General features: G+C 42.9%; 1 protein-coding gene across 2 annotated transcripts in view; it reads left to right on the top strand.

The window, feature by feature from the left end:
* The window catches only part of LOC102105551 (contactin-4), a 267,243-nt gene that overhangs the window by 102,524 nt on the left and 142,197 nt on the right, over window positions 1–22,522 (top strand). The gene's annotated exons all lie outside the window — the stretch shown is intronic.

The raw sequence follows: 22,522 nt of genomic DNA on the forward strand, positions 1-22,522 counted from the left end.
CTTGTGTGTTCCTCCCGTGGTTATATTCGATGAGAGAGGAGAATATTAAACATCAATAATCGGGCTGGGTCACGTGTGTGGTGTTCAACACCCAGAGATTTTGAGAGAAAGCTTTGTTATTATATAAAATAAAACTAAATATTCTGTCCAGCTCTCCAGATTTCCCCAGAAGGTTGGAAGGGAGGCAGAGATCAATCATTGATAAAGCTGGCCTGTGGCAGTGGGTAGATGAGACTGTCAAAGCAACTGAGAAGCAATAAAACACACAAAACTGGTAAAACACTGTCATTCTTAGAGGTTTCTGCTTAAAAATCTTTGATTTCTGCACCCTGAGGCTCCCAGTTCTTCTGTAGCCTGGAGAGGTCTTGGACCCTGAGTGCATTTTTTAATGCCTTGTAGTCTTTTGCAGAAAACAGAAAAAGAGCCTGTGAAGAGGGAGAACCTTCCCTTTCATCTTCCTTGGCTTTCTGTGTCTGTTGCCAGAGGGGAAAAGGCTTTTAGGGAGATCCTCTAGCAGCAGGTAAACAAAATTATCAATTAAGCACTCAATAAAGCCCAATCAAATATTTAACATTTGATTCGTGAGGACTGAAATCACATTTTCCTTCCAAAATTCTGCTCAGCCGTTGTGGCTGGGGTTTGCAGAATGCAGGTGTGCTCACCTGGCCTGAGCGGCACCACAGCCAGGGCTCGAAAAAGAGAAACTCCCACGCTTCCTTTGCCTTGCTGGGAATTTCAGGAGTCTCAGGGGGAGCAAATTGCCCAAATGATGTGTCTGTGTGTGATATATTCCTTGTTTCATTCCTTACCTGACTAACAGAGGGCTGAGAGAGCCCTGAAATGAAAAGATTTCGGGTGTCCTCCCAAGTCCTCAATGTTCAGGGTTGCATCCCTGAAGTTCACAACACAGGGTTTATTTTCTGTTTGATTTTCTCCCTAAATCCTAAAGGAATTAAAAGCTAGCCCTCAGTTAAGCTGAACAGGGAGTCACAAGTGCAAGCACCACGTGAAATACAATTTTTATTTAAATGTTTTCCTCCAATGAGCTGCTGAAGCCAATTTATTTGCCTAAGTTATAAAACAGCGGAAATATAAATGACAAACTACTGGTACAGCACAGAGAAAATGTTATTTTGGAGACCTCTCCACTTCCTAGAGTTGATTTATGGGCTCCTTTCTGGCTACTGGGGTGGCCCATCCTAAAGACAGGAGGAAATGGTGCAAGAAATGGTTGAATTTGTAACAGGAGCCTGAGGTTTCTGTCAGCCTTAGTGATCCCCTGCTCCCAGCCATCCTCCTCTGCCCTCCACTGAGTTTTGGAGGTAGGGAAGGAATTTGGAGAGACAAAATTCAGAGTTAATGGTGATTTTACAAACTCCCTGTGTGATGCTTAAGTGGAGTTTCTTGTACTTAAGAAAGGAATGGTGCAGCGAGGAGTTGGCTCCAAGAGAAACAATAAATCAAAGTAAATAAAAAAAATTAAACTTCCTTATGCCTGGCTGTCAAAAGTTTTGAGTGAATAAACCAGTTTTAACGTTGTTAAATGCAGTTCATGGCATCTTTCCTGTGAAGTGCTTTTTAAAACAAACAGTTTTTCACTGACGGCATAAAAATTGTTTCCCTAACATGCCCAGAGGTGAAATGACTGCCTGGAGGAAATAAAGCTGGCAGATTTTTTTCTCTCTAAGTGCAGAAAGTCTTGGGGCTGTAAAAGCTGTTGTGTGGTTTAACTAATTTCCTTTAAACTGATGGGAACAGCAAAGCAGAGGATGTATTTTCCCTGGTGAGCTGATATTTGGGGTTGTTTATGAGCTCCTGCAAATTGTCACTTCAGGAAAGCAAAACGGGAGGAGGATATTCAGAGGAGCAGAGATCGGCTGGGTGTGTAAACTGCATTTTGTACAGGGGCTAAAAATAATTGTGAGCCAGTGTGGCATTTCTGCTAGGGCTGAATGAACTATCCCAGAAAAAAAAACATCCATCCTTGAGCTCTTTCTGCTCCCTGCTCTTTGCTCCGTCCCTGGAGCATTTCCCTGCTCTCTGCAGCAGCACCAGGTGAGGTTCTCATGGTGAGCAAGTGAGGGAGGGATTTCTATTTCCCCAGGTGCCAGCAGGGATTAGAATTGGAAATCAGTGAAGAATAAGAGACCAGACTCTCACAAAGTTTATCCTGGGTAAAACCATTCTCCATCCTCTCACCAGAACCGAGTAAATACCCAAATATCCCAAGAGTTGCCCTGTTCATCTTTACTCTGTTTGGATGGAGAGTGTCTGATGTTGAACTTGCATCCAGAAGTGCCAGCCTGATTAAAAAATAAATGGGAATTATTAATTCTTATATTGTAAGAATATATATCTATATACCAAGAATATTCTTATATATAATAATAATTATTTGCAGCATCTGCCTGGGTAACATCCTCCTCCCTGAGCTGGATTAGGGGAGGAAAAGCAGAGCATTCCCATCCCTCTCATTGCTTAACCCGTGTTTGAAGTCTCTTTTATCACTTCAGGCATAAGATCTGAGTATTTGGAGGTCATTAAGAGAGGTGACACAACCACGGAAGCCACCTTGATCTTTTTCTTGAGCTGCTGCTGAATGGTCTTGGACAGGAAAAAGGAATGTAAGGTCTGATGGTCTTTATAGGGACCTAACGTGAGGATCCCCAGGGCATATTGAGGAGGTGAAGGCTGGAGCTCCATGAACCAAACAGAATTTGGGAGTTTGGTGTGCTGAAATAATCAGTGAGAAGAAATAATCACTGAAATAATCAGTGAGAAGAACTAACAGTTCTGCTAATTCATATTCTCTCAGTTCTGCAGAGAGAATATTCTGGCAGAATGTTTAATCTCAGTAATGACCACTGAATAATTTATTCACCTAATTTACAAATATTTTTATGGAAACACTTGAGGTTTTAATCAGGCACTCCATAAACAATTTGTGTGTTTCAGTGATGAGAAATTTAATATAAACCTGGGTGTTTTGGAACATTTTATTCACATTTAGGAGCTATTTCCTCTCTTTGGGCACCTGCACAGCTGCTGGGAAAGGAAAGTGGGGACCCCCCCTGCTTGATCCCTTTTTCTTCATGGACAGCTTGCATTGGATACTTTACCTCATGCAAAATATTCCTTTTTCCCCTTTTATTTAAATCACTGTTGAGATGCTGTGTATTTGTCCATGGCACAATCTTAACGGGGTGGTTTGATGTTGCTTTGATTCTTAAAATGCATTTCCAAATTTTTAAGGATTTTTAAAAGCTTTCCAGAAGGTTTTAGGAGCAATGCAGATGATGTTGCTTTTCCAACAGCTTTCAGTGTTCCCCAAGAAATCAAAGTTTCAGTGAAGTAAATCCCCAGTTTTCAAGGAGCTACTCCAAAATTCCCTTTATCAGTTGTTCTGTCACTCCCAACACACCTTGGTAGGTGTTATATAAATGCACAGTAATCTTTGCCAACATAGGAAAACAAAATCAGTTTGTTGGAATTTGTGGAGAAGAATAATCAGATAGAAATAAAATATTATCCTCAGATCATTTTTCTGATTTTTTTTTCCTTTTCCCCCTCCCATAGCATCCATTTATTTTTATCTTTTTTCTTTTAGTGGGCTTCTATGCAAGAGAAGAATTGGATTTGAGATGAGTTGTGCCTGTGTTGTTCCATTCTAGATTTTCATTTAGGTACCTGATAAAATCCCTGTAGGTTGTTCCAATTTCTTGCCCTTTTCTATGCTAATAATAGGAGTTATATTGTGGAGAAAATAAACAATTAAGACAAATGAATTAATTCCTGTCTCAATAGTGTGTATTAGGAAAGCAGTTCAGGGGAACAAATGTACATAGATTTGAAATTTTGAATAAATAACAATAGTTACAGCAACAATAAAGAAAAAACTGGGAGTAAGGGAATTAAAGTGACCTTGAATGCAGGTAAATTATTATTGTATAGACACTGTTTGACTTTAATTTTTATTAATGTAGATAATGGCTTACATGGGCCTTATGGCTGCATTACCAGTGCTCTAAAATTTAATTAGATTTTTAGAGCAGCTGTTAATGTCTTCTCTAGGATTATATCATTCAGGGGCAGTGTCAGAAAACTCCAGCCATTTCATTAGACTCAGAAGAAACCGAAATGAGGTGTTTTGTCCACAAAACCACCCTGAATTCCCGAGTCTTTCTCATAACAAGCCATTGAAATTACATTTATTTTATCCTTGCACTGCAGGGGATGGATAACACACTAAACCACAGAGAGAAAAATCAACCCAGGACACTGGGAAATAATATAAAAATGTTTTTTTAGGATTTGGAGGTTTGTTTCTTGCTTTGGTAGACCCAAGGTTCAGAGTCAGTGATAATAACTTGGAAGAAGCTCATTTTTAAGTGAACACTAGGCGGGAATTAACGTCCCCACCACGGTGGAACACAAATGAAAGTGATTTATTTTAATGACAAAAGAAGGAGTTGTGGGTTTTTTATTGTCCTGTCCACCAAAAATAAAAATAAGATAGAAATGCATCGGGGTTTTTGTAGCTAATTCCAAGAGAACTTTGTGAAGAAGCAGACGTGGTGGTCCTGGAGAAAAGGTTTTAGAGTCGATCCAATTCCAGGCAATGAAACAAATCAGTTAAAAACATTGAGAGCTGGTATTTCAGCCTGCTATAATTCAGGTGAGGCATGAGTGGTGCCAGGGGTGCTCAGGGTGCACGAGAGGGTGGCCAGGAGGAGCTGTGAATGGAATTTGGCATTCTGGCAGTTTTTTCCAAGACCCCTGTGTAAAAGATGTGGATTTTTGAAAGGCTGATGCGTGGTTTGTGGTGTGCAGAGGACCAGAGCTCAAACTGGAGTGGGTTTGTGTCCCTGGCTGCACTCCCTGGCCCTGGGGCTGGGTCTTCCTTCTCCCAGCCACATTCCCTGCCCTTGGAGACACCAGGATGACAATCCAGGCATGGAAAAGCCATGGGAAATCATTTTAAGGTGTTTTGTTCTATGTTAGGTCCTCACCTGTAGCTTCCCCAGGTGTCAGGAATTGTTTGTTGTCACCCAGAGAAGAGCTGGTAACCTTTGCTGCCTCCCCAGTTCCACCAGGCTTGGAATTATCCATCAGTGAACTTCTGAAGTCTTCCCTAAGACTGGATTTGGGGTTGTAAATTGTCCTTGTTTGTGACAAATTTCAGATATGGCTGCTTGGGGTCCTGGCTCAGTCCAGGATCATTTTCCTTTCACTCCCCTTTGGTTACTGGAGAGCAGCTTTCAGTTTTTCTGGAAGTGTTTGAGCGTTCTAAGGCAAGACATGATGCAGAATATCTTAAAAACGTGTTTAGGGGAGAAGTGTGGAGGATAAAAAACTGGGATTATCTGATGAGATAATCCCACCCTCATCCCACCCTCATGCAGGGAGAGCTTCAGTTTGCAAAGCAAACCCCTGTCTGTATAAGGAGAATTTTTGGAAGGTTTGCTGCTGCTGCTGCCTATTAACATGCACCTGCTAATGAGGAGAATGAAGAAAGTGAATTCTTCTGGCTCAGTAAATGTTGAGTTCAGTATTTAGCATGTCAGGGTGGTGATGAGAGTGAGTGTTAATGGTGCAGGGGGGAGATGTGAATGGATCAAAGGATGAGATGTGGTGAGTAAAGAAATTATAATGATGAATGACAGTGACCTAATTTGTGGAACAATCCTCTGGTATCAAGCAATTCACTAATTTGTAATTATATGATGAACTGGCCAAGAACAAAACCAATCCTGTCAGAATCATCAAAAGCCATCAGGAATTCCTGTCAGAAATCAAAAGCCATCAGGAATTTGCTGCTGTGCAGCTTCTCCCAGTGCTCCACACAGGAATCCAGAGCTGGAAATGAGGATCCAAATCCAGTTCCATTCCTTAGTGCCAGAGTTAACAAGCAGAGAGGTGAGGGAAGTGCTCCTGGCGTGTCAGGAATTCTCTCTAAACCCTGAAGGAGAAAGCTTCCAGGCAAGTTTGCTGAAGGGCTTCCTATGGAAAGGTGCCTGTGGGATGGGGTTTGGAGGGAGCAGACCCCTGACAGCCCCTGGGGCAGGCACTGGTGCTGCTCTCTGTGCCACAGACTCGTGGAAATGAAAATAAATAAGGAGAAGTGGCCATTTCAGTCACTAGAAACTTTATTCTTGGTGAAATGCGGCTCCTGAGGAGTTCACAGAACCTGCAGTGCCTAACTTTGGGCAAACCTGCTGCGGCTGGAATCCTGTAAAGCAGCTGGAGATGAAAGGCAGATGGTTTGGGATGGTTTTTGTGGGCCCTGAGGAGCTCACCCCGGTGAGCTGTGCCCCAGCAGGGACAGCAGCAAAGCTCCCTGAGGGATGGAATCAAGGACCAGGATCCCAGGCAGGAATTGCAGCACAACCTCCCCAGGGAGCTTCAATCCTCCCAGAGCAGGAGCAAGCCTTGCCTTTCATCCTGCTGGGTTCTGGGACGGGATGGCAGCTCGGGAAATGACAGGAGGAATGTTCATTAGCCGGAAAAATCCGTGTCCAGTGCCAGCATTACTTCATCCAGCATTTCTGACTGCAATTACTGACTGTCCAGGCACAGGTCTCACATCAGTCCAGGTAAAAGCTGCCTCTGCCAAGGAATTTATCCTCTAAAAAAAGTTGAATCACCCTCCTGAGCTACCCAAGGTTTGGGAGAGGTGGGAAACAGGAACGTTGTGTTTATTTTGAGGTGAATGCAGCAATGTGAGCTGTTCTTCAAATAATTCTTCAACCCTCATCTCCAGTGCTTGGAAAATTGGGAATTTCTTGGAGGCCTCTGTCTTTGGGCACTGATGGATTTTGTTTTCTGTGACCACCCCCAGCTGAGCCTGAGAAGGTTGGGTGTAAATGGATTAAGGGATTTCTGTTGCTTCAGGGTGAGCCCTGTCCATGAATGGATCCAACACCTCTGCAAAGTGTCCCTCGCCCCTGAGGGCCTTCCCTGCATTTCAAATGTAAATAAAAATTGTTTTAAAATCAAAGAAATCTCTTCTGTAGTTAGTAGAATTTCCAAAAACATGGTTAATCTTAAAGAGCCTTTCTATTTGATGTTTAATAGAGCTGAGTTAATAATTCATAATTTAATGTATCTGATTAATTTTGCTTCTTTTTCTCGGAATGTCTTCAAAGCCCATAACAATTATCTCAAATGTACTTATTCAAAATGACTCAGTGACCTCTCTTTCTAGATCACTTATTCCTGATTCAATTTCTCATAGCAGTGCACAATTTCTATTGGTTATCATTCGTTATTTCCTTGCTAATTGAGTAATCACAAATCCAGTTAAAAAAATAAATAAGGAACAACCCTCTGGCAAGAAGAAACACTAAAAATGGATTAAAAATTCCTTTTGTCCAAGGCCTTGTTGCCTTGGGAAAAAAACTTCCTCCAGCTGAGGAAGACTCAGTGTTCATTTCAGAAAAGCAACTAATGAAATCCAGTTGTCCTGGGAATTTGCAGTGCTTTTTTTAATCTGAGTGATGATCTAACTCTATAAATTGTATAAAGATAATTAACCTGCGCCAGCAGATGCAACACTCTTAATATCAAGAAGTAGATTTGCATAATATATTGCTAAGTGCATGTGTTTATTTCAGTAAAGTTCAGGAATTACACTGGAATTTCAGCAGGGCTGAGCTGCCCAGCAGCGCCTGTGTCTCGTCATGGGCAGATTTTTCCCTTTTATTTCAGTCTGTTCTTTATGTTTAAAATATAAAAAAAAAGCCCCTTAGTAGTCAAATAGAGGCCTTAATGTGCTGGATTCATTAAAATTAAGGATTTTATTTGGCTGTTAGCTTTCTTCCCCTCTCCCTGAGTCTGTGGTGGTCATTTGAGGTGGCCCTGCCAGCCCAGCAAAGCAGTTTGTTAATGAACTTTCCACAAATTAATTTTCTCCATTACCAGGGCCTCAATAAACACAAGCAATTATTTGATGGAACAAAAGAGAGAATAACAATTTACTGGACTTCAGTTTGTGGAATGAGGAGTACTTGTCTTGTGGCCTTTTTTCATTGGGGCTCTTCTAAACGATTTCAAATAAAGGAATAAAGGGGAAAAGCAGGAATTGCTGGAAACAGCAGTTTTGGGAAATAAAGGAATGGAGAAAAGCAGGCATTGCTGGATGCAGCAATTTTAGGTTTAGGCTGTTGATTTACCCTAATTTTATTTCCACATATCACTGAATTTTGTTATGTTAGACCTATTGATACCTTTAGGTGCCTTCTTTTTCTGGTTATTTGTAGCCATATTTTAATTTATTTTTTTTTTCCCTAAAAGAAGCTTTTTGTCTCCAAGTGAAGCAGCTCAAAGGTATCAGCACCAAGTCTGATGAACAGATACCCCATGGGTAAGAAAATTACATTGGTTTAATACCTCAGGCAAGTGAGATGCAATCTCAGCAAAAGAATCCACAAGGAACAGGATTATCAGTTAAGGAAAAAAAAGAGGATTAACACTTTCCTTGTAGCTCTGGGAGAGGGAATTGTCTTCAGTGCCCCATGTGAGGTTCAAAACCCCATGTGAGGTGGTTTTTAGTGTGCATTTCAGGAATATTTTTATTTATAGAAATTAACAGAGTCAAGCTTTATTAATTCACGTAGCTTGAAGGGAAAATCTGGATCACAGAATCACAGAATGGTTTGGGTTAGGAGGGAAATTAAAGAGCAGGGACACCTCCCACTGTCCCAGGTGCTCCAGCCCCAATGTCCAGCCTGGCCTTGGGCACTGCCAGGGATCCAGGGGCAGCCCCAGCTGCTCTGGGAATTCTGTGCCAGGGCCTGCCCACCCTGCCAGGGAACAATTCCTGCCCAAAATCCCATCCAGCCCTGCCCTGGAAGTGATGAAACGTTGGCAAAAGCAGCCCAGGCTGGATTTGCCTGCCTTGTTCAGGTGGTTTGGGTCTGGTGCCGTGATTTTGGTGTCATAAATCCACAGCATCCCTGGTGCTCTGCTGGGATTTGGGGCAGCACGTGGAGGAAGGGGCACCCTGAGGACTTTGGGTGCTGTCCCCATGGCCCAAAATCCCAGGATTTTGGGATGTCATTGCCCAGGGGACAGAGCAGAGCCTTCTGCTGAGCCCCAGCCCTGCTGTCCTGCCTCTGCTGAACAAAGAATGCAGGTTTTGAGCACAGATTTTGCAATATTAACCCTAAAATTGAGACATGTGGATGTGGAAATAATCCCCTTCCTTCCTCTGTGTGATTTTGAGGAATAGAAGAAACCCCATAAGGGATCATAAAGCTATTTTTACATAAAACCCGACCCCAATAACTTCAGGTGTGTAATTGGATCGTCTGCTGAAGGACTTTTTGGTGTTGTTTTTATTTATTTTAGGCAGCCTTCTTTAGGAAATGCTGTTCACAAAAGGCAGTGTCACAAAATGTTAAACAGAAAATAAATTTTCTGCGTTCACCTTGAGGGATTTTGCAAGTTCCAAATTATAAAAGCTGTAATAACTTCCATTTAGAAGGCTTTTGACAGGAGGGAAATGAAAAACGAGGAGAGAATGTTTCCACAGAAAGTTATTCCAGCTCATTTTTATAAACAAAACACACCAACTGCGTAAACCAGAAATAGCAACGTTTTCTTTGACTGCTTTTTCTGAATGCCTGGCTTTAAATACTCAGTCCTAAAGCTAATGAAGGACTTGTGGAGATGATCTGCTCAAAGAAATTCCAGCAGCCCACACAGCTCCCATCTGCTTGGAACAGAAGCACAGCCTGCATCAGACATTAATAACAATGTTTAGCTGAGGATATTTTGGGCCAGTTTAGGCTGAAACCACGACTTAATTTGGCACTGAGCGTGAATTTGGTTATTTGGAAAAGTTAAAAGTTCTGGCTGGTGAAAAGTAAATTTTGCTTTGCATGGTTTGTTGTTTGGTTGTTTTTTGTTTGTTTGTTTGTTTTGGGGGGTTTTGGGTTTTTTTGTTTGTTTGTGGGGTGTTTTGGTGGGGGACTGGATTGTTTTGGGATTTTTTTGGTGCACTTAAAGAAAACATTTGTGATCCTTTCCCTCACTTCCAGTAGAGCCAGAGTGAGCAGGGTAGAAAGATTTAAAGCAAATAGTATAGGTTTGAGAGGCTAATTACATTAATCCTACTGTAAACTTCTTAATGCTCTGGGGAGGGGGGAGTTGTCTGGCTTTTTGCTGCAAAGTTTCACCATTTGAGAGTGACTCAGTCCATCAGCTCCGATATTGTTCTGGGCAAGGTCAGGAGCATCAAGTGTGCAGGTAGTTTGGAATTGGCTGTCTGCAGCAAACAGCAGGGAATTCAATCTATTCCCTGCACTTGGATGAACTAAACCAACACTCCACGGAGCCACTGGAGCATGCAAAGGTCGCTGATCTCTCTCCAGTAATTCTTGCAGGTGTGCCCTGCTCCTATCAGAGGGGACACTCGGCACTTGATGAACTTAAATGTTATTAATGGCTTTTTTTCCCTATTAATAAATCACATTTTGACATTCAGAGACTTTGCGTGACACTAGGGGAAGGATAGTTAGGAAAATCTCAAAAAGTTACTCTGAAAATTAGTGATGTTCTTGGGAGTTGGGGATAATTCCAACAAAACTGCTGGAAACGTGTCAGTTTTTGTTCAGGGGAGTTGTGGGAGCAGGGAAATAAAGATGTGGACAGCTGGAAATCCCGAGTTTGAGGGTGCTTGGAATTCATGTGGTTTGAAACAAGGAGTCACTTTCACTCTGGTAATAGAAAATGATTGCTCCTGAGAAACTGAAATGCCAGAGAATTCAGATTTTGGTGCACGAGGAGGAGAGAGAAGCCAAGGCACAGCCTTGTCTCTTTTGTCTCTGAGATAATTTTTTAATCTGCTAGCCAATATTTCCTGAGTGAAATCTCTTCCCCCAAACCCGTGTTTATATTTTTGATAGTACTTTGCATTTGATACTTTGGTAATACCCACCTTTCCTTCCTATAGCTGACACTATCAATTCCATCAAGTTATATTGAATCATTGCAAATTCTCTCCATCCCAGGCATAAATTAATGGCTGTATTTTCTTCATGTAATGGATCATAAAGAGGAAATCAGCTGTAATCTGTTTATGTGATGTAACCTGTTCAGAGGTCTTAGCTTTTTTATTCTTATCTTCAGATAAACCAGTGGCAGCTGATGAACTGGAATTGCTGTCCTGAGATTCTGCCACGTTCACCAGCTCCCTTGCCTGAAAAATATTCATTAACTATGACTTTGAATCTTTGGCTTCTTCTTTTAGATGTAGAACGTCAAATTAAGAGACCTTTCCACGCTGCAGGAAATAGAGACAGGGAGCTTTACCCTTTGTGTTTGGGTGGGATTTGTGTCAGTCCCTCGGTTTATCCAGGTGTGAATGTGGTTTCCAGATGTTCCAGCTCCCTGCCTTTGTGCTCCCTGTGCAGGGCCAGGCAGGTGATGGAGGTGACACCTGAAATAATCTGGTTTCTCGGTGCTGGACATTCAGACATGTAATTAAAGTATTTTAAATGCTTTGCAGTGTAGTATTATGACACACTAAGCGTCCTTAATGCAGCAGCAGCCTGGCTGTGTTTGTTACTAATGGCTGCATTAATAGATTTCATTTTGGGTCGGAGAAACCATGGACAGGACAAGATCTAGACCAGCTTTTATGAAGCTTTCTCAGCCTCTGGAAGGGTTTAATTCTCACTGTCCTTTGCAAACAGAGGCCATTGCTGGTTCTTAGCTGCCCAGCGCCGTTTCTGTCAGAGCTCCACTGTTTTCCTTGGAGCCTCTGAGGTGTCACTTGTCATCCTACACAGGGAGGATGAGCTCTGGAGGGGCTGGGAGTGGGTGGTGGCACGGGCTGGGTGTAGTTGGGAAAAAAGCTGTGAAAATTCACAGCAGGAACCACCTGGAGGTAGCAGAAATCCAAGTTGGAGCCGTGTGCTTGTGCAGCCAAAGCTGCTGATCCTGGCATGGCTCAGGGGCTTCAAACCCAGACTCACGAGGCTTCATCTGGGTCTGAAGATCAAAGCCAGGCAGGTGAAGCTTGACCTAAGCCTGTGACATGAATTACCATCATTTCACCCCCAAATATCGTTTTGAGCATCTGTTCATAGCCTGGTTTTGTGTTACCAGGTTTAAACCACTGATGCTTCCACAGGGAATTGGCTTCAAGGTGAGAATTTCAGCTTTGCCACAGACAGCTATAGGCAAAGTGGCCAAGGCTCAAGATCTTTTCTGAGTGATTGGCTGCAAACAGAATGCCCAGGTAGAACAAGTGAGAAATGTCTGTGTTGTATTTGCTATCAAAAGGCATTTCCAGGCCGTGAGCGGTGCCGAGTGGGATTTCATGCTTTATTGTTCCTCAATCTGTTCAGTTTCCAGGGAAAAAAGGTATTTTTCATTCTCCTTAGCTCTGCCAGCATTCCATGGGCTCCGAGGCTCCAGCTGGGAGCGCTCTGGTGTCTCCATTTCCATCAGCAATGAAGAATCCACAGGGCAAACCCCCCATGTCCCACCCCTGGTTTCCCAGGAATTGCCAGGCTGGGAAAGGATCCAGTGAGCCTGGGACAAGAGGAGGAGAGCTGGAAGTGCAAACATCATTAGCAAAACACAGCAGTGGAGAGAGTTTTTGGAGAATGAGGTGTGCAGGAGCACGGGATGTTGTCTCAGGGAGGTGAGACAGCTCCAGTGCCTGGATATTTTCAGGGCAGGAGTGATAAGGAATTGCTGTTCATCATAGCTGGAGATAATTGAGGCATTTGGGGAGCAATGATTGGAGAAATGACCTCAGATTTACTGCATTTGAAATTTGACTTTTAAAAAAAAATAGGATGTCTCTTTGTTCCCCTTTCTTTGATGTTCCCACAGGCTATTCCACCGTTCCTGCAGCTCATCAGATGTGCAGCAGGATAAATCCTGAGTGATATCCCTCTATCTCATCCCAGTAATTCAACACAATTTACCTCATGTCTTCTCCAAATCTAACTCCTGCAGTTTTGCATCACCCCACTGGGATAAAATCAGGAGAACCAAGCATGCACTTTGTAACATTTTCATCAGCCCTGGATGTGTTCCTTCATTACAAATCTCAGGATTACAATGCAAATTAGCTCCATAATTAGTTTTGTTATGTGTGTCTCTGTCTGGCAAACAGAAACAAAAAAAATGGATCATGGAAAAATATTTATAAATTGAAATTGTGAGCTGATATGTATTTTAAATGCTAAAATTTTTCACGAGACCCTTCAGTGCCCAGTTTGTGTTCTGGGTGATTGAAGGTTATTTTGCAGCAAGTCCAGTGATGTATTTCATCAGCAGAATTGTATTTATTTATTTTATTTCCTCTCCCTTTAGCCACTGGAGAGGAAAGCTCAGAAAGGAGAGGGATGTGCAAACCAGTCTGAGGGATTTCTGTATGGCTCCTTCTCTGTCAGTAAAAGGAGGATTCATGTTTCACATCTGCCAATCTGACTTATTTCAGGAGCTTTAAATATCACTAATAACTTCTGGGGATGGGAGATTTGTGGATTTTTATGAGTGCTAGGAGAGAGTTGTCTGAATCAATGACAAAGGCAGCTCCAGCTGCTGTCTGGACTTGCTTCAGGAGCCAAACTCTGTAATTTTTATTCCAAACTTGTTGCCACATAGGAAAATTTGCAGGTGGGGAGGCTCTGCAGGATGTTGCTTTTCCATACTGCCCTGATGGAAGCCACACTTCTGGGAGCATTCCCAGGATACTTGGAGAACTTTCCTTCCCAGAAGAGGCAGGGCAGGGAACAGGGGAGGTGATGAAGGCTCAGTGACAATTCCTGCAGGAATTCACCTCTGTGAGCACACAGGGCTGCATGAACACACCCAGCAGGCAGCTTTTCCAGGAATTTCTCCCCAGCAAAGAGGAGCCCTGGAGACAGGACACTTTGGAAAGTGTTATCACCTTCTTTTATCCTACTTTGGTCCCGAAGGAACGACCCCAAAACACAGAGGGGCAACTCATGACATGGAATTTTTGAGGTTTCCTTGTCTCAGCAGACCTTCAGTGCCCTTCCTCACCCCTGGACTTTGGCAATTCCAAGACCTGAAGCAATTAAAGTGTCTATAATTATCCTCAGTAGCACGTCAGGCAGCACAGTCAGCAGTCACACCTCACACACTGCAATCAGCAATTACCTGGGATCCAGAGGCTGAACAATTCCTTATCCAAGGCCTTGTTTGCTTGGAAAAGTGAGAAGTGATTCCAGAGGATGTCACCTGGGAATAGTTCACAATCCCCACAGAACCCTGGAGTGTGGGAGGCAGCAGCAATCCTGACTGTGATCCCAGAGCTTTAGCAGCAGCTTCCCTGGAAGTGGCTTTTAGGGATGATGGAGACATCTGACTGTCACAACATTACAGGAATGGAGTGTGGGCACATCTCTGGGAACTGATAATCCAGGATTCTTGGATAAAAAGACACAATAAATAAGAGAAAAGGGACAAATCATTCATCTTCAGATTTGGAGATTTGCTGACTTTCAGGAGCCGTTCCTGGGCGTGCAGTTTTGGCTTTGCACAGATTGTTCTTGGTTCTGAAATATTTGCAGACTGATAAACTGCACTGTTTGGTTTGGTGGAGTGATGAGCCGGTTCTCCCGACAGTTCAATATTTTGTGATCATCTCAGGAATGTTTTTTTGTCAGGGTTTTAATGGCAGAGAAATACAGGCAGCATTAAGAGGATGAGCTGCACTGAGCATCCCTGCTCTGCCTTTGATGACTGTGATCCATTTGGGAAGTCAACAAAGATGGAAGAGAGAATAAATCTACCCTTCCATGGCCATCTTTATACAGTCTAAAATAACACATAGGGTAATTTTCCTTCTTTTTCTGAAGCTAAGTGCTTTTTTGTGGACCTGCAGCCCGAGTTTTTCACTCGTGCAGTGCATACTTGGAGCTGATAGCTCTCATCTTTTATGGCAGAAATTGCTGAAGCTGAGTAATTAAAGTTATTCTTGACTTCTCTTATTTACTGGAAACGACTGAGCTGAATCATAAAAGACTGAGGATTGTACTTTGAATGGTTTCCTGGATACTTTGCTCCTAGCAAGTAATTCCTTAATAGCATATCCACAACAACAACAAATGTTCTGGAATGGAATCTGACACTTGACTTGTGTTCTTTATTCCCTGGAGTGATCCCTGCGCACCAAGGAAGTGCTGCTTTGCCAGGGTGTTGGCCAAACCTTTTCCACGTATTTGGCTTTCTAAATATTATTTAAAACCTATTATTGCCATAAAAATAGAATTTAGGCTTCTGTAACCACCTCATCCTCTTTTTTTTTTTTTTTTTCTGTGCACTCCACAACTTCACCTTCCCATTTTTTCAGGCTGGAGCAGGTGCAGTGTGAGAGCATCACCTTACAGACAGCACAGCCATTCCCTGGGGTGGCATAAATGAAATTAAATGAAATTCACTAATATGGGTGACTAAATTAAGAAAAAATAAAAATAATTATTGTCCTGCAGTGGGGTCCCACCAAAATGTCCCACTCATTTAGGTTGTGGTGGCTTAGCTTGTGTCCAAAATTAATATAATAACAAATAAATAATATAAATAATAATACAATAAATATAATTAAATTATTATTAATATAATTAAAACATAATTAATAATAATAAATCAAATTTATTGGAAAAAAAAAAGCCCAGAGAAGCAGAACCCCAGACTGGGATGCTCGGTGTAGTTTATTAATCACAGAGGTGTTTTGGTTTTGTCCTCACCTTATTCCTCACTTATTTTTTCAGAAAGGTTAGGGTTAGAAGGGACCTTAAAGATCATGGAGTTCCAACTGGATATACACCAAGTTCCAAATTTATTAATCACAGGATCAGCTTTTCCTCACCTGGATTCCTTAATTATTTTTGTTTTAATTTCCTCACTCTAAGACTCTCGGAGAGTAGAGGCTCCTTCAGGCAAGGACAGAAATGTCACTGCAAAGCTGATTTACTCCCAACAGGAAACTCTACCCTTGATCAGAGAGACAAAAACTGAAAAACACGAATTTGGGAAAACATGGCAGTTTTAGCAAAGTTTTCTGGGTGTAAAGTTGCTTTTAGGGGAGGGTTTTACTTTTAGGAAAGGAATGGTTTTGCTTTATACAGGAGGGGTGTGGGAGGGAGCACACCCAGGGTGATGCTGCCCAGAGAAAGAAGCAGCTCCTGGAGAGTTGTCCCCAGTTTTGTTGTGTTTGTGTTAATATGAATAATTCCTGTCTCCCACTCAGCCTCCCCAGGCATTGCCACAATGCTCCAGTATTGGGAACACCCATTGCTTTATCCAGCCTTACAAAATAAGGACCTTAAAATGCTGTTAGATGAGATTGCTGGGCTTTGTTCAGTGGCTTCAGCGCTCCCTTTTGCATCCCTTAATGAAGATTTTTCCTGTTTTTTCCCCCTCCTCTCCCTATTCTCTATCACAGGATCCATCAGTTCCCGTTTTGGTGATGGTTCTTACACATATGGAATGATTTAATGGTGAATCTCTGCTCTCTTTGCAATAATATCTCCTTTACTGCACTGAATTCCACCTAAAAGGAATCATTGAGACATCACACCATTTCAAGTTATAAGTTTTTCCAGCCTTTGCTGGGCTGTTTCCAGGGGATCCATCCCACCAGGGACAGACAGAGCTGGAAAGAATCCTGTTTGCTAATTACTGCCACCATTTAGAAACAAATCCGAGTCACAGGGCACCACAGCACCAACCCAAGGAACAATAAAACCTGAGTCTATGTAATTGCTAAGCAAATGAAGACTGAATAGAACTTGAAGGCAATTAAAGCCTTTATTTCCATTTTGTTATGGAATAAATACTCCAGGATATTTTCATTTGCTTCACTTTTTGTTTGCTCACGGGGTCTGCTTGTTAATGTGACTGGGATGTATGAGAACTCCTTAATTAACCTGTTTTTGTGGGCATCTCGTGGTTTCTATGAAATATGTGTGCTGACAGCTCTGGAACAATAGTCCAAATAGAAATGACAGATTTGTAAGCATTGGCCAACTAAAAACTGTTCAAGAAATGCAGTTTTTGAATTATTGGACCGGGCTTCTCTGCAAATTGGAATTCAATTCAGTTAATTGAATTCACTGGATCTATGGCAATTTGCATAAAGTTATAATAAGAGCGTGGCTATCTTTGTAAAAGCTGCAGTTTCGGAGTCTTACATTAAAAATGGAATAATATCATTTTTATTTTGTAACAGCCAAATGCAGAAATATCCAAATGACACGGGAACAAAATTGAAATACGTATTTCTCTCTCGATTACAAAAGTTCAGATGCAACAATCCCAGACAACCCCTTGTGGATGCTGTGTGGATTGGATGGAAGTGGGATGTTGTTCTGTTTGCCCATCACTCCCCCGTCCTTTCCTGTAGCTTTGCTTTATTCCAGTCTATATTGCATGAAATAAATACAGCTTTTGCTGGAGGCCTGGAAGCAATTCCTTAAAACAGGGATGGCTCCCATTTCCTCTGTGCTGAGTCTGGGATCTGTGTCCTTGGGCATCCTCTGGCTTGGGGATGAATTCTGGAGGTGTCCTGCAGGTATTTCTTTCAGCAAATCCCCTTCCAGAACTTTCCCCCCCTTTCTCCCTGTCTGATGCAGATGTTTGGGGACATCCAGGGGTGTAAATCCAGGCCCTGCACTCCCAGTGTTTTGGGACTCCTGGGGCTGTGCAGGGGCTCCACAAGGAGTCACAGGGACCCTGGGGAAAGAATCTGTTTGCTCAAAGATAAAAGTGGCAATTAAATATTTGTTACATTGACCTTAGGAACCGGTGAATGTAATGCTTAAATAAAAGATGTGCAAAGCAATAAACCTGCAGGTTGAGGAGGAGGAAACATCTGTACAGCTGCAAGAAAATCCTGATAAAATGTTTTCTGTTGGGGTCTTTGAAGTGGAGACTTCAAGAGTCTGCTCCACAAAGTTTAGGCAGAGGTGAAGTAAAGGTTTAGGTAGAGGGAAGCAAGGTGGGGCTTCAGTTCCATCCCCTGCTTCCAGCAGGGTGCAGAGCCTCAGCACGAGCAGCATCCTTCTTAATGACAGGGGTTCTCTGCTCATCTTCTGCTGTGGAGGCAGCGCCAGCACGGTTCCTTCTGCATTCGCCTCTCCCCAGGCTGCCAGGGATGAGGATGAGCAGGGCAGGTGCTGCTCCCTCCCTCCAGCACCGCTGCTGCTCCCCAGGGATGCAGGAGAGGCTCCTGCACATCCCAGCTGAGGGCACAGCAGCAGGGACAAGGCAGGGACCTGCATCCCCGCATCCCTTGTGCAGCCAGACGGGGTCACAGAGCATCCCTGGGCACCCCAGCTCTCCCCCCCGGCTCTGTTCTGCCCTTGGCTGCACCGAGCTGGTGAGACAGAACCCTCTGCTCAGAGCTCAGCACTTCTGGGTTTTTCTTTTCATTGATTCTTTAAGGAAATTGTTCCTCCTCGGGAGCAAGCAGTTCCTGCAGGAGTTCAAGATCTCCTCGTGCGGGATGGCACCGTGTCGCCTCAGAGCCGAGCAGCAATAAAACTCCTCAGGAGCAGCTCAGCCAGGTACTGCAGGGACAAAAAGAGGAAAAATTATCTGGCAGAAGTAGAATTTTTCTGGCTGTTTCATTCTCTGGTAGAATATAGAAATTATTTGTGGAGAGAGCAGCTTTCATTGGAGTGGCTGGGATGCAGGGGTGGGGCAGTACAATGCCTGATGCCTTTCACTGTGCTTTCAAACTCCTGAGCTTTGTGGCTTTAATATTCATTTCTTTCATTTAAATGCTGAGAAGTGAGTTAAGAGAAGGATGTGCTTTGCCCAGGAAGACTTTTCACATTGGATCCTCGGAGTGTTGTGAAAGCAGAAATCAGAGTTGTGGGATAAATGGTTGAAACCTTTAAGTATTTGCTTTTGTACTTAAAAATACTTAAAAATACTTAAAAATACTTAAAAATACTTAAAAATACTTAAAAATTGATGGCTGAGGGCTGTACCACTCCCTTCTCCCTTGATCCATCCTGCAGCCTCCTGGATCCCATCTGGCCAAGAGCAGCGGTCGATAGCTCTAAAACCAGCCTCTCATTTTGGGTCTGGCCCTGGTTTTTGCAAGGCCTTGCAGTTCCTGAGTGCTTTTGGTGACATTGAGGGTTGAGAAGGGCACAGATTCCTGGGAACATCAGGAAATGCCACTCTGCAGTTCCATGTGCCCATCACACACGGGGTCTGATGCTCTGTCCCTGGGTTTTGGGCTCTTCTGGCTAAAGCTCAAAGCCTTGGAGCTGGAATTGGTTGGATTTTAGGAGCAGGGGAGCTGCTCAAGTTGCAGGAAATTCTGCAAAAAAGATGCTTTTTCTGCAGACAGTTTTGTCCTGGACAGGCACCAGGTGAAGGCAGAGAAAAGCACAGCATGGAAATGTCCCAGGGTGAGGACAGGGAATGTTCTCCTTGGATTTGGCTGGGGAGAACATCCCAGGAAGAGAAGAACAGCAGTGACCTTTGTGCTGCTGATGTTTCACGGGGTGTGAAGGGTGGAATAAGGGAGAGATTGAGCAGAGATGAGGGAATATCCATGGAATGGCACACCTGGGCCTCAGGAATGGCTTCCTGCCCTGCCCAGGCGCTGGGGGTGGATTGGGAAGCTCCCAAAGTGTGAGCCAAAAGGGGCAGGTTTCCTGGTTCCAGTGGTTTTTCCCTCATGGAAAGCTGAACTTGCCCTCATTTCAGAATAAAAGGGGTCCCCAGTGAGCAGCAGTGAAAAGGAAGATAGGATTATGGAAATAATTGATTTTCTTAGGAATGTTGTAATTTCAGTGTTTCTGTAATGATCTGGGGTAGGGCTTCAGCACAGATCATGGTACCAAACCCCAGAGTTCTCAGTAAGGCTTCTGCAAATCTACACATTTTCCTTTCAAATGATAAATACCTGGATATTTAAATATACACATATATTTTCCCTGAAAAAAAAAAAAATCTATTTATTTATAAATTAATTTTATTTATAAATATTATATAATTTATATTTATTTAATTATAAATAAAATTTATACATTTTATTTATTTGTTTGTAAAGAAATAAACTGAGGTCTTGCTTCTACATTTAGGGGTCCAAAGCTTTTAAATTAAAAGGGTTTTTTATCTTTTTGCTGCAACTTGACCCCACTGTCAAGCTTTCCTAGCACAGCTGAGTGAAACTTGACCACTAGAATGTGAATTTCCTAAAGAATATTTTTATGCTTGCCACAACCCAGCCTAGCCTTGGGCACTGCTGGGGATCCAGGGGCAGCCACAGCTGCTCTGGGCACCCTGTGCCTCATTAACCACACAGGGAGGAAGTTTTTTCCTAATATCTGAAACCTGACTAATAATAGTAATAATAGTAGTAATGATAATAATAATAATAATAATAATAATAATAATAATAATAATAAATAATAATAATAATAATAATCTGAACCCATTCCCCCTTTCCCTGTCACTCCAGACATTGTAAATAGCCTCTCTCCATCTCTCTCTTCTTTTAAATTTTCAATGGAAAAGGGGAGGGGTTGGGACAGTAGCCCCCAGCAGATGGAATAAAACAGGAGATTATCAGCTTTATGCTCACAAAACTGTAAAAATTATTGAGTGAAAGGTTTCTTTCCTGATTTCATAAAGAAATCCCTGGCATTCTTAAACCCCTGAGGAACATAGCAGAAAACAATATTTTCTGTATCCTTTAAATGCTTTGTTGTGCATCATTTGAAGCCCTTTACTGCTGAGAGCAACAGATACCATCTCAGATCTTCCCTGCTTAATTTTGCTAATGTCATTTCTGATGAAACTTTGAGGGTGTCATATATTGAACCATGAAATAGTTAATTCTTTATGAGAGTGATGAAAATCCTATTGCTTTTGGGTTTCAATACTTTTTTTTATTGATACTTTTTGAGTATCAATAGCCTGAACAAGTCAGACCTGATTCCCAAGAAACAACAGTGCAGGATCTGCCCTTTCCTGTGGTGTTTTTTTTCCAGCTTGGGAATGTACATTCATTTTAAAGGAAAGCATCTTTGCATCTTTCCAGCCAGCCAAGCTCTGGGGCCATGGTGGGATCTCAGATTTCTTGAAGCTGTTCATTCCTGAGCTGCAATTTTTACCTCTTGACTTCAGCAGCATCGTGTATTTGGCTTGGAACCAGGAATAAATCAGGAATTTCAGCTCAGCAGTGCTCAGTTGATAGTGCCAGTGGTGCAGCAGAAGTTCTGTGCTACAGGGGGAGCCCAGCTCTGCACCCCAGGTAAGATTTGCCTGAATTTATTGCCCAGAAAAGCTTTGTTAGAGCTCTGTTACCACAATTAAAAGCTCCATACTCTCAAGGAGCCCATAAAGCAGTTTCCTTACACAGCAAAGGGCTGGATCTGAGCATGGAAAAACGGTGATTTAAACCCAGAGAGGAGCATCAGGGGGAGACCAAAGGAATAAAGTGTCTTTTGGCAAGATACAAAATGCAGCAGTGCAGAGTTTTAAGGAGAGGGCAGAATTTCCAGAAGCTGAGCGTCCTGGGCAGCTGGCAAATAAAGAAGGCAAATTTAAGGCTTGCCAGAAGGAAACCCTGTATCAGGGATGGGAATTCAAGTGCTCTGCAAAGGAAATGTAAACAAGGCAGTGTGGGTCCAAGAGGGCTGTGGGCAAGTGAAGTGCACAGGAACAGCTCTGTGCTGAGGATGTGTGGGGAAATACCCAGTGTGAGGCCACTGGGAGGAATTTGGGAACAGCTGCCACATGCACTGGGGAGTTACTGTGGAAAGGATCAGGAAACTTCACCTGTTTATAGTTAGGAAAGAGATATTTAAGAGGAAATTAATTGCCTTTAGCTGCTTTTTGATGCTTAAATGTGTATAAAAATATCTGTATAAGCTAAAAAATAGATTGAAAAGCAGTTCCTGCAGCCTGGTGATGCCATTCCAGAGGTGTGTGGGGATTTGCCTGTGGAAAAGGCAGGACCTTGGCTCTTTTTGGGCAGGCTGGGGTGGATATCAGTGAGAATAAAATGATGCACATGAGGTACCCAGTGAAATGTGAATGTGAGGGATGCGCAGAGCCCTTCTGGGAGACAAGGGCTCGCTGGTGTGTGGGTGATGCCCTCACAGATTCGGGTAAATGTTTTTAGGGATGGGACCTTGTGCTTCAGTAGAGCCCAAATCATCCTTCTGTGAGCTGCAGGTGGTAAAATGTGTTCAAAGCACGGTTCCTCCTCAGCCAGGTCCCCAATTAGCTGTAGTGCTGATGAGCCCATCCCCTGGCAGCTCTGCTGGAGATGCAGATGTGCTGAAGCGTTGTTTGTGTCAGCGTTACTGGGAGAGGGAGCTGGGATGCTCAGGGGATGCTGGGCAGGCACCTTCTGGGCCCTGCTCCCTCAGGGAAACACAGCTTGTTGTTGTTTCAAGCTTTTTCCAAAGAAAACACCTGCTGTGCCGAGCTCAGGGAGCAGCAAACCCCTCAAAATAAACACATGTTACAGGTGAAATCGTGCTAGCAAGGGGAAAAGCAAACT

This window comes from Pseudopodoces humilis, chromosome 13 (genome assembly GCF_049639895.1).
Source record: "Pseudopodoces humilis isolate 2021_Gansu_Grassland_sample_001 chromosome 13, ASM4963989v1, whole genome shotgun sequence".
Classification (NCBI taxonomy): domain Eukaryota; kingdom Metazoa; phylum Chordata; class Aves; order Passeriformes; family Paridae; genus Pseudopodoces; species Pseudopodoces humilis.